Raw genomic sequence first — 13,823 nt, forward strand, 5'->3', positions numbered from 1 at the left:
CTCTCTCTCTCAAGACTGCAGTTATGGAGATATCTGGTACCCAGACGATGGTAATTTTGCAGATGCTCTGCAGACTGATCACAAACGCCTCTCTTACTGGATCAGATTTATGTGGCCAACAACAACACAGAGCCAGTCGCTTCTACCTGTAATGTAATTTACAAGAGCAGCAATTAACGCAGCGACACAAAGAAACTCCCCACTCGGACAGGACGTTTCGAATCAAAGATTGATTACCGATAAGAAGCTTGGAATGTCACGCTTGACACACTTAAACCCACAAAGCAAGAGATCTTGGAATTGCTTATTATAATTATTGTAAAACATACCCACAAATTGCATACAATTTAAATTAACAGACAGGAACAAAAGAAAAAGTTCTTTATACTGCATACATTAGTGCGTGTTGTGTGACTCAAAGAGTAAAATCAATAATTATATACTAATGCAATATTCATGCAGTTGCAGACGAAAACCATGTAATGAACCAAAAATGTAATGAGCCTATAGGTTCGTTAGGTGTTCTTTTCAAAATGCCCTAGTAAATTATTTATCTGACTAAATTACTATTTACATGTGAAAAGGGATACCAGTGAAAGATTAATACTTTGAAAAAGTGGACAGGGAAACATTGAATTTTCCTGAATAAAATATTTAGGTGATGGATTATTATAAATTGTTGGGGTTTTTTTCCACAAGATAGTGCTGTTAGTGCCAACACCACCAACTGGTGCTGATAAAAGTATGCAGGGGGTACGGTCTCTCCAATCTGTAACAAATGTGCACCAATATTCTTAGACCTACGTATTACATAATTAATTTGTAGGTACCTGTATGAGAAAGATGTTGGTGTTAATGGTGCAATTTGGAATGCCCAATAAAGCTCCTTGACTTCAGGAATTCTCCATCAGTGGACATCCTCCAATCCCATGACCAAGGCAATTGGTCGGGAACAGATATCGATGTGTTATCAACCTCTGGAAGACGAAGGCCAGACATTATGGTGTTCACTTGAGCACACATGACTACTGTATGGTCTGCATTATTAAATGTACAGTATATTTTATAGGAGGCTCACATGATAGGCCTCTACACATCAGACGCAATGCGGCAGGCAGAGACGTAACTAGGGCGCAAAGCTGTGAGGGGCGGGAAAATGACTGAAATGCGTTGCTACTGAAGGAATAATTTAATTTTATGGTTTTCTCTAGTCTGCGCTCCCCAGCATAGTCACAAGGTCGCATGCGCCGCTGCACTAGAAATGGGAATGTGTCACTTCCTTAGCAACAGTCTTAACGACCACTAACCTGGTTCTATGCAAACCATGGGATGTGAGAAACCTTTAATACAGAGAGAAAACGTAATAAATAAATTACCAACATGCTTCCAAAGAAACCATCGGGCGCAGAATTCAGAAAACCCATGAGAGGGAGAGAAGAGAAAGGATGTAGGCTTTCTCAACAGGTGGCAGAATGGGCTAACTTGGGTGGAAGCTCAGCAAGAACTCCTCTCTACCTTAATGATTCTGACACTGTTGGTATTTCAAGCTGTGTTTTCATCACGTCATTTTTTCTATAATATGATTTAGTTACAGATTGACTTATTACTGAAAAGTGACAATAACTAATTTTTGGGTGACACTGAAAGGATACGAAAAAAATATGATTGGTGTTTATTTTTGCGATTTTGTTCAGCTGACCAATGAGGAACAGCTTCCCTTGCACGCCTTCAGTAAACAATGGTGAAAGAAAAGATAATTCTTGCAATATAAAAATACCCAGAGCTGTATAATAAATGCAATGAAGGAGAAGATCTGGCAGTCCATCTCCAGGGAAGTGGAAATACATTAGCTGTTACTGAAGTATTCTGGAAAGCTATTCTGTATTCTATATTTTTATTAGCTGTCTAACAGGGCTATCATACGTGTGAATTGTTCCAGCTGATGACACAATCAGAGGAGAGTCACCACTGGTGTGACAGTGGTGTCACACCGAAAGTACCATTTTATCGCAGGGCAAATCTCATCGCATCTGGTGAGTGGAGACCTTGAGGCTCAAACAGGTTACGTCATACTGCAATGTTTCTCTGCTTCAATGTGACTTGCAGTAGTTATGCAAGCAGTCCAAGAATGTTTAGAATATTGGTTCCTGAACAGAAACGACCAGCATCATACTGGTATTTAACAATGTTTTCTTTACAACGCTTTATGAACAGTTGAGAGTGCATTGCACTTGAGTGCACAGTTTATTAGCTAGAAAATGTGGTGCGCTGCAGGGTGGCAAACAAATCCAAATGGGCGATTTTCCCAGCTCCCAGTGTGTCCTGTTGTAGAGAAAGTAAGCTCTCTTTATATAGTTTTCACATGAGGTTCAATAGTTATTTGACTTGAACTTGCAGTTTAAAGCAGCAGTGCATTGTAGAAACAGCTAGGCCACCAAAGAGGCTGACTGCAAGAGTGCTGTCAAGCTGCCATTTTGACTTACTATCACGAGTTGAAATTAACAATGCGATATATTGCAATATATATTATGTAATCTGTCTGGTTAAAGCGCCCGAATGACAATTGGTTATTGTCATGCCTCAGTTCATTGGAGATGGTGTGGCCTGTCTGACAGACAATGTACTGAACATATAGTGCACAAAATATATGTTAAAAAAGAAATTCCAATTTTAGTAGTCTCCATTTCAAAATACTGTAGTAGGTTCAGTTTGTAGCTTGTCTACTTCCCTCTACCCTTGGATCTGTATACGATGCTGATGGTTAAAATCAAATTCCATTGAAAAAATATTGTATACCGGTGTGGTGTTATTTTGCGGTACATGTTAAAACATGATATGCCGTGTACTGAGCTTGTACAGGGATGCTGTGCATTATACTGTAGTTGTGCAAACATTTTAATAGTCTGTATATTTTTCCTTTTTTTGTTACACTTTTCATGCATCAATATTTGTACTACACTCTTGAACAATTACAATAATTCTCACAACTGATACTGTCCTTGGCTTTATGGTTTATATTATGAATGTGTGTAATGGAAATATTGTATAGGTGTTTTCGTAGTGTTTTGGTATTTTGGCCTGCAGTCCAACAGGCAGTCAACATGTTGATTAGGCTTCATAAAGTGAAGGATGCTGAAAAGGTCAAGGAGCAGAGTCATTTGATTTGGTGTCAAATTTCGATGACTTGCCTCACGTTTATGACATAATCTCATGTGAGGGAAGTCACTCCCCTGATGAAAAAGGAATGGCACTTCATCACACTACATGGCACTCTTATGCCACTAGAGCCAGGGTCAACAGTGCATATGAACATTACTTACATTTACATGGCAGCATTCCTATATAGAGAGAATAGGTATACTGCAAACACTATATCTGTTTATTTATCCTTTTAATATAATGGTCAGTATTCTACTTGTAAAAACAATTGGGGATTTGTTAATCTAAGTGGTGGCTTAGATTGGTTTTACATAGTAAAAACATGAAACTATGAATCATTCAAATTTAACACCATAGCCACTTGACATATCAGTGGTGTGGTTTATTTGTCAATAAATAGACTTTAGAAGTAAGTGATATTAAAAAAAGTAATCTTTATGCTCTGTCCAAGTAGTAAAACTTTCACCTCCAACTATCTCATTCGAAACATACTAACCTAGGGTTTGTTTCCCCCATGCCATTCCAGATACTCTGTCCAGAGTCCTGAAACTCCCATTGTGAACTTTGCCCTTAGAGCCCACGGTTCTTCAGCTCATTAGTCTCTTTCTTTGTGCTATTCTAAAAAGGCTATGAAAAAAAAACACCAGGTCTTACCTTTAGTAAGTAGGATTGCTTCAAATCAAGATGTCACTTTGGAGTCTCATTCTTAGAGATGTCAGTATCTTTGGGAAACTCTGTCCTATGTGTCAGCATTTAGTAAAGTTCATTTTAAAAAGCTGAACTGGTTTAGGCAAGGCTTGCAAAAGAAAGAGTGCCGAGTAGACCTGAATATACCATGTAGTCCCTAAGGTTCCCCATTCTTTACTAGCTGTTTTGACCTTTCCCTGTGCCCTGTACTGGTGGATTATAATACCTTTTGATCAAGAAGAATGTTTTATACATGAAAAGATGCTACACTACACTTTGTTAAAATATACATGTGTAAAGACATTTTTTTAGTAACATAACATCTGAACTCAACCACAGTTATTGTGGCCATAGCAACAGACCACAGATTCATAATGAATTCACACGGAACATTCATTTGAATTTGGAACTAAAGTTGAGTATATCAAGGACACACAAACAGATAGTGTTTCACCTATTCCCATTTAACTGGTACGATATAATGTAGTAGTCTTATATTAGTAATTAAATACCTGCAGATTGGATTGCATTCTTTAGCAACTGTTACATTCTTCTACTCCTTGGGGTCTTACCAGTTACTGCTGTCAACATGATATACCAGCTGTGAGAATGCATCTGCGCACAGTAATTAAAATGTGCACACTGAAATATACAGAATTAAAATCACAACATGTAATCTGGGAAAGGCATTTTTCTTTGTGTGCTACAGAGTTCTGTGCAATAAACATGTGTATTTTCTTGTAGACCCACATGCAGCAAGCATGCTATTCCTAAATTCAATAAGCAGTTCCTTACTGAGGTTTTTTTTTTTTTTTTTTTTGGCAGTATGTTTACAATCCTACAGAATGTGTTTCTGCTGAAAACGAGACACTACAGTTTAGTAATGGAAGGCTGGACAGGGATGTTGCTAGGATACCAAATCTACTGCATTTTCAATACAGTAAACTTGTTTCTTACATATTTAAACCATTGGGTTTTTTTTTTATTTAAAAATATATATTTTTAAATTGTAATGTTACATGGGAAAATAATGTGGTGCATTGTCAGCGCACATTGGATGGAACGTAATTAGCTGTTTGTGTGTATGTAGCTGGTGAGAGTTCTTTGCAGTACTAATGGCTGTGCTCCAAAGAGCGTTCTCATTAGTTGCTCTATTAGAATTCCTTAGTAGAAAATAGTTGTGAAGCTGCAGTACTACTGATTGAGAGTAGGTCCCCCTCAAAAGGCACTTCTTTACTTAATAATAAAACAAAAAATAGCAAACCTATTATTAGTTTAATATTATCCATGTGAAGTATATTTAGAAATTCCCTAATGTATCCCAGATCATTTTGAAAATGGTGAATGGCCTTTGGCTCCCAAAGAAACACTGCCTGGAACAAAACAAAACCACACAAGAGCTTTTATCATTTTATTAACTGTGATTACACTTCATTACATTTACTACAATCGGCATTGGGAGTTCAAGGGCTCATTCTTAATAGTGGGTTATTGACCACAAACAACAGTTGTACTTATATAGCACCTATTATTTAAAAGACATCGTGAAAGTATAAGAATAAAAATGTGAGAAATACATACTGTAAAAAAACTCCAGTGACACAGAAGTAAAGTGTTCATCAAGAAGTGGCCAGGATGTGAACATATTAAGCATTTGTAAACTTCAGCTATTAAGCAGAACACAGGACTAAAAATGAAAGTAACACATATGTTTTCCTCTTTTGCAAAACTCCCTGGCCTAAATCTAGTTTAAAATACAATGAACACTATAGGGCAAGATGTGTAATCTTCTGAGGAAAACTACAAGTAAATCGGTATTTAAGCGAACGTGTTAAATCTACATTTTGTAAAATGTCCCTCAAACCGTTTGAAGAATGGTGTCGGGTGTGAATTAGTCCCTTTAAGAGTCAATTTTTGGTTTGCTGGTTTGTTGAAGTGTGTGCAGTTCAACTTGCAAAGTAATTTGTTATGTTGTGGGTGGCAGTGTTGCACTAAATAGGTGCAAAATATTGGAACACAGATGGGTGCAAATTTGGCACCATGGCGATAGATTCTAGCGACAGGGTACCTCAGATAGCACCAGTAACAAAAAATTCTGGCGCCAGTAGACATGTTTCATTTTTTTTGCGTGTTGTTTTTTTATTCTCATTCCGTCTGGACGACTCACATGACCCACCCACGCTACAAATACAGGAGAGAACTGCAATAAAAAACAGAAAACAGACCATCAAATCAGAGTTGGGGGAAGGGCGCATAATAAATGTACAATGTTTTTATAGAGAATTATTAAAATAACACTAAGCATCTATATAGCTGCAATAAATGAGCGTCTTGATTATATATCAGATAGTTAAAGCAGGGAATATGTGAGGCTGCAAACAGTATGTCTAGGAGACAGAGGTGGACTGGATACATCTTGTGATTTATATACAAGTACTTTATCCTTTGTCTTCTTGATGTGTAGAAAGAGAAAGGTGAGAGCTGTCAAGCTGTCCTCCCGAAGCGATTTTGTGGTTTTTTACTGTTAAAAGAAGAACAGTAATTGCACACATTATTATGAATATCTGTGGTTGTGTTAATTGAAATTCTACACTGGTGGCAGCTTATTTTAAAATCAAGTCAGACAAAGGTTCTCTATTTATTCACAAAACACTACCAATGCTGACACCAAGAACAAATGGCAACTAGTCTATGTTCAGTTAATTTTTTAAAAATCAGTATTCGTCATGTGGTAATGAACCCCTCCTCCTTTCATCATTGAGACAACAAGACTGCTGCTACTGCCAAGTCATGAGTTGAGTGGTTAATAAAATCAGACCACCCACACATTAACAAATCTGCCAAAGCATTAATGAATGCCAGGAAAGGAGTCCATGTGACAAATTGGATCATGTAAATCTGTGTAAAAGAAATAACTGAGCGCAGTGTACTGCACATTTTGTTTTGTCTGCAGGTAAGGCTACAAAAGTGAGTAAAACAAACAAACAGGCAATGCCATGTATTAGATAGATATGGCATACAGTAGAAGCAAACACCTTAGTGGAGATACAGCAAGCCAGTTTTCATGTTGTCCTTTGCATGTTGATCATATTAGAGATAACCTTGGAATGCATCCTGTTACATAACAGTTCACAGTTATCATGGGATGGAAAACAGGTGTATCCAAAACCTATACGTATAGTAATAGCAAAATTATACATTTTTCAGACATGTTAATATACTTAAGCATGTGTGGTGATACATTTTATGTGATAAATCACCAGCACCTAACATGCTCCCATTGATTTGTATTATGGGTTCATTATCCACAAATTATACAGGGCTGGCAACAACCAGTCCTTTCATTTTCTCCATGTATTTGATTGTAAAGACATTCTAAATTAAAACATTATAATGTCTGAAATACGAGCAGAGCAGACTTTCAGAGTGAGTGTGACACTGCCTTGCGCAGCCCAAGGGGAATACAGAGAGCAAAAGACTGTAACTCACCTTTCAGAAGAATTTTTTATATGATTTAGAATGCATTATAATTGTATCTATTGCAAAGCAATCTCAAATCACCTTTCTGGCAATGCAGTTAATTTAAGATCTGCAGAGCAACAGATCTAAATATTATCTGAAACTCTTGAACCTGCACCAACACATATCTCTCCCTGCTGTGCTTTTATTGCCTTCAGCAAGATTAATAAAACCTTCAATTAGATTAATATAGACTTTCTTTGTTCACTGAAAACAAAGTATCACAGCATATAAATACATCTGTCATGAAGGTCAGCTTTTTCTCTGTCAGTTCTAACGCATCCTGCAGGACTGTTTCATTAATAAAGGTCATATACTTATTATTCCATGGATCAAAGTTCACAAAGGTATGCACAGATATCCTCAGCAGGGACCATAATATATTGACTGTCTGAGAGAATAAATTGATCAAATTTAGACCATAAGCCCTCGACTGTAATGGATATAAACTCACTACCAGTTTTTTTTTTTTTTTTTTGGTTTTTAAACAGTAAAAACTACATTACTGTAATGTTAGTTAAAAAGGAAGTGTAATCAAGATACAGCAAGTTAGATATGTTATAAGTATCCTGAACTAACGTATATATTTTCTCAATAACAAACTGTATTATAAAATTACAAAAACACCTTTGCACTTTTAAAATACAGCCCAAAATATTTGTAAAAAATATATAATGTGCAGTATACAGCATACCAGTATACAGTATATATGTAACACTGTACATCATATGCTGTATAGGATTTAAAGTTGTGGAAGTTTATATTGAGTTTTACCAGTGGCTCCAAACAGTCTTTTGCAAAGCTGAAAAGGATTGCAAACTGCATCTCTCACTGTTAATTCAAATGCACAAACAGAAACTCCTGCTAAGCATTTAAAATTGTTCTTTAAAGCATTACAAAGAAACTAAGATGAAAGCAAGGTTGGGAAATACACTCAGTGTGAATCCTTAGAATAAAGTGGTACCCAAGGAATAAAAAAAAAATAGTGTGGCTGTCTCTACACAGTCCTCACAGCGGTACCACGAAATGAAATAGAGGGTTCAATCATGGACTAATAATGCATTGGTTTCGAGTCCCCGGCTAGCGAACAGCTATTCATTAGAATATTGTTTATAATGTATTATTAAACTTTGCAATTGCAAATAACAGACATTTACTGATAGAATGGTTATCCTTTACCTTTTATTCCAACTTCAAAACAGCAAAGAATTTCAATTTGCAGTTAAAAGGCTCAAATTCCCACTATTCCTTACTTATGGTGTACTAGAATCCTCCTGTCAGACAGTTGTCATTTCAAAATCCCAGATGAAAATGCATAGAATGGAATTTGAAAGTAATCTAAAGACAAGGCCACCTTTGCTTTATAATACCCTTTGAGGACTTTGGTTCTTTTTTTTTTTTTTTTTTTTTTTTTATAATAATGTATATACATCAGAAATCCATTGAGAAATGATGAGTACATGTAAATAACTATGTCTAAAATGTTTATCATTCTAAATGGGACAGTCAAGCTTTTCTGGAAAGAAAGACTTACAGTAGGTAGGTCCAAGTAACTTTTTTTTTTTTTTAATTGAGATAATTTGATTGAGAAGTTAACCCTTAAATGACTGTGAACACACTACAGTAAATCCATGTGAGGAGAACAGCATCTGCCATTTTACAAGCCAATCTGTGCCTTTCTGCTGTGATGTTAGATAGTCTTCTGTGGGCTAGTTCACACGTCCACTTAAGGTTCTCACGTTGATTAATGGAGGTTCTGCCTCGCAAAGAACCATGCAATGTTTTAGAGAGTATTTTCTTGAAACTTTAGAGTCAGCCATTAGCATGTTACTAATACCGAAAGTAAAGAGTGGATACCTGCAATTAGTACACAAAATGTAAATTGAACTTAATACAAAAGATCCTCCTTCCTTCATCCATAATGAATAAATAAGGACAATAAGAGTAGAACTGATTATGCATGTTATATATATACTCTGGCCTCAGACCCACTTGGCTGGGGATCCCTGGTTTTTTTTTAGTCCTGGGGTTTGCTGCCAAGAAAGGGTGAAGGAAAAACAAATGCTTGTTAGGCAATAGGAGTTCTACAGTTGTTCCAGTTTATTGGTATATATATATATACTACTCAACCTAGAGTTTGAAAAATCTACATTTAAAGAAAGATACCAAACTTATTTAATGTCTTAAACATTAGTCAATATAAGAGATGTTTTGTAACAACACTAAGCCAACATTGTAGGTGTAAAGTAACAACAAATACAACGATATATATATATATATATATATATATATATATATATATATATATATATATATACCTTATATATATACTTAATATCATTGTCACTCCGATAAATAAAAACAAAAACTCTTCTTGTTTGATTTATCTCTGCTGAATGCTGTTGGGTAAAATACAAATATATTATAAAATACAAAACAACATAGAAAAGTACATTTACACATTAGGAAAAAACTTCTTTAGGAAGAAATGTATGGGTTTTTTTTTGTTTTTTTTTAAATTCATAACAGCTGTTAAATCATTAAAGATAAGCGTGACTCCCTACTTAAGTGAATTTCACAGCAAGCAAGTCATTATGGAAAAGATAAGAAATGTGGTAAATTAGAGTACCAACCTAATCAAAATTCAATCAAAATAGATACTACTGTATGTTGCATACAATTAGGGCAAAAAAAATGCGTATTATATCTATTCTATAATCATCAATGCTTCAAAATAATCAGGTTAAACTAGGACAGTTGTGTTTTTGTTTTTTTTGGGTAGAACCACCTCTGGGTAAATGTTTATAGATATACGATTGATCATTCATTTGATTTTTTTTTGTACTCTGACTATCATATATCAGCTCACAGAAACAGCAGCATGGGTGATTTGGACTGTCATTCAGCTACAAGTGTAACATTTGTGTAATTGTAAGATGCAAACAGAAGATACAACAGCACTGGCAGAAAACTAGCTGACAGACATCAAAAAATTGTCAGCAGGCTGTCATTTATGTTTATTAGCACCGTTACATGACATGCTTGTTTCTCTGATTTTCTCATCCCTGAATTGAAGTCTTCCTAGCCTACAGTACCTAGAAATATAGGCAGAATGACCGGGGTTGGGACATTTATTTAACCCCATGCACTCACATCCTTTGGTTGGAAAAAAGCACTGGGAAGACAAAACAGGAGTTGACCGCTTAGACTCTGAAGGAAGGGCTGCCCTCAACCATGGATTCCCTGAGGTCCCCCCCCAAAAAAAAATTTCAAATCTGAGCAGGGTTTTTTTCATGGTTTGGCCTCTTCTTCTTTGGGGGAAGGTGGCCCATAGCCACTTCCTATCTGCGGCACTGAGATGCATGTAACTGTTTATGTTTTTCCAGCCAGCCTCATGGAAGTATGCGGCGGGCACCCACGCATGAGGTCTCCGGACAAATTTATCTCTCACTCTAGCCCTGAGCATCCATCACAGTCACTGGGCCCTGAGAAACCTTCACAGTTCATTAAATCATCTACAATTGCAATCATTCATTCGTTCATTCATTGCGGATTCTCCATGCTGTAAAGAGCATGTTATAGTGAGTAGTGCCATACGTGTCAAAGTCAAATTTTTGCTTCTTTACACACCTAGAACTTCAACAACATCAACAGATTATACTGCTATTCCAATAGCATAAAAAAGATGGTCCCACACAACAGAACTGTTCTTTTTGCATAATTGGAAAATTTGTGATTCAACAAGGACAAGCTTGCTGCTCATGAATTGACAAAGGAGCTCTGTGTCGCTGCTAATGCTGATTAAATGAGGGATTCCCTCAGCAGTTGCCGTCTGGAACACTGAAAATGAGCATTGGACCCATGTGAGGAAGTGACCCATCGCATGTCTGATAAAGCCAAAGTTATCAATCAGTAGAAAGGAATGTTCCAAAACTATCAGCTATCAAAGAAAGCGAGCAAGATCACTTTTTAGACAAACAGTGGAGAGAGATGCTGTGATTTCAAACATAACAGTTTTTCAAATGTTCGGAACTTTCATTTTAAGAAGAATTTGACAAGAAAATGACACCTTCAGACATGCCTGTGTGTTGATTTTATACAAGAGAAGACACACTCGTGATATACATTGTCCCCCGTGTGTGTATGATGAATTCAAAGTGCAGGCCAGAGACATGTGTTAGGTTTTGCCAATAAATCTTCTTGCAAGGACCAATTTGATTGTTCCAGTCATGCTGCTTTCAACTGGGCTGTCACAGTTGTTTAATCACATTTCCCTATAACCTTGGTTCCCAGGAACCTTTTCTAATTGCAGAGAGGATTTAAAAGCAAAATAAGCAGCCTCATAAAGAATGACCTGTGTTTTTATTAGGATAAGGTTGTAATTTAACCTTAAACTCAGATTAGCAAACCATACCTGGGCACTTAACATGTCTCAATGTAGCAGAAATTGCCAGCAACAGGAATGAGAAAAAAACATTGTTTCTCTATTAGGAGGAACAGAAAATTTCGCTCAAGCAGAAAGACATTACAAGAAGGCTACACAGTATCATATTGATCACAGTGATGTCAAATCAATGGGATAAGCTGAACTTTTATTACAAATATATTTGTATAACATAATGCTGTGATATTAGCAAGAGGCTGAGGTTATTGGTAATGGCACACTGTTTCAAATCAGGCATTTGGTGCTGTTCAGTTTCGTGTATATAGTCTACATCATTTGGTAGGTCTGGTTGTGTGGGTGTCAGGGTGTGTGTACCACACAGATGGCAATAATTGTAAAATCTGTGCATAAGAACATGTGTGAAATAAACTGAGAAATGCCAGTCAGCATTACTGCAGACTAATGTGTCATGTGATAACGTATGTTAATTACACATTTTAATTCATTAACACATGCAATTTCTTAGGCCGATGCTACTTCTACACGTAAGCAGTATACCAAGAGATTGCAATTCTGTGATGGGACATCTTTAAGTACAGCAGTACCAGCTGTCCTTTTATGATGATGCTGGTGGGCAGTCAGGCCGTTCTAAATTTCTTCAGGCAGTGGTTACAATGTGGCATTACCTTTTCATCCCTTACAAACATTCACTTTCAGCCCCTTCCTCCTCTTTTCTTTCAATTAATTCACATCCCTGCACCTCCACCAAGCACCACATGGTCAGGTGATGGACCCTCAAACCAAGCCAGATGTTTCATCGTGTACCAGACTCCATAACCATCAACTAACTGCATAAAAGAGATGAACTAACTGCATAAAAATTGCGATTTCTGAACCCAGTTCTTGTCTATCGCTAGTTGGGTGTGTCTTCTGTCACTCGGTGATCATTGTGGCCTTACACACTTGAAAACTTGATATAGCTTCTATTTATCAGTCACAATAGTAAGGTATGCAGGAAGCATTGTCAGATTTTTTTTTTATTCTTATGAATCACGCTTTTTGTAGTCCTTTCATGTTTTAAATAACACAGAGGCAGCGTTTTCTTTATGGAGAAAGTTAAGTTATCTTTGGGCACCAAGACATTTGTTATGGTACTAAAATAAATATTTTAAGCATTAAGACCCAAGTCGATGAACTTTTCAGCTGAAAAAAAAAAGTTCATGCAACCAAGTCATTGAATAGAATAACATGATGCAAAATGGCATTAGAGATCCAAATAAAGATATTATAACATCCTCTCCTTGGTTACTGGTTCAGCATCATCAAATGCAACTGAAGGTCAGGCAGAGCTTAAAACAAACAAAACCAACCTTTTGCTTTACAAGAAAAGCAGATTAAAAGCAGGACAATGAAACGCCTTTGTTTGTAATTCACAAATTAGCGTTCCTCATATAAAACTTCTGAAATGTTTGGCACATTGGAAGGTACTACAAGGCACTTGGCTGGGAAAATCACAAAAGAACTATATGAGCAAATATTAGAATTAACAGCACTGAATGTTATTGCTTACAAAAACTTTCAATCCTGTTGAAACGTAAAATGTTTCTCTCTTTTTAAAGCTTGCCTTAATTTAGTAAAGGAGTACTTTATTTTAAAATAGCATAACATGTGGTCGGTCACGAGTAAAAACGCAATCTTTTCAGTATTTCTCTCTTACGCTTTACTTTATTGAAGCTTAAGCAATGCACAAGACACACAAATATTGATCAGCACGAACAGTTACCAGGTCCTCATCATACCAGTAATTATATGTCCTGAAATGTACTACTTAACTGTACAAACTATTGTGCTAAGCATTTACTGTATAAATAAAATGAGTCAGATCACAACATATGGCAGTTTCATGGAAACCATTACTTAAAAACTCTATTAACAAAATTAATTTTAAACTTTCATTTTAATAACAATCTCAGTAGGTAGATTATTTAGAATGCCGTTCAATTTTACTATATTTCTTCACAAATCAAGAAAATTTGAAAGGTATTTTCATGTGAATGAATCTCAAATATCAGCG

The sequence above is a fragment of the Polyodon spathula genome, chromosome 23 (genome assembly GCF_017654505.1).
Source record: "Polyodon spathula isolate WHYD16114869_AA chromosome 23, ASM1765450v1, whole genome shotgun sequence".
In the NCBI taxonomy this organism is placed as follows: Eukaryota; Metazoa; Chordata; class Actinopteri; order Acipenseriformes; family Polyodontidae; genus Polyodon; species Polyodon spathula.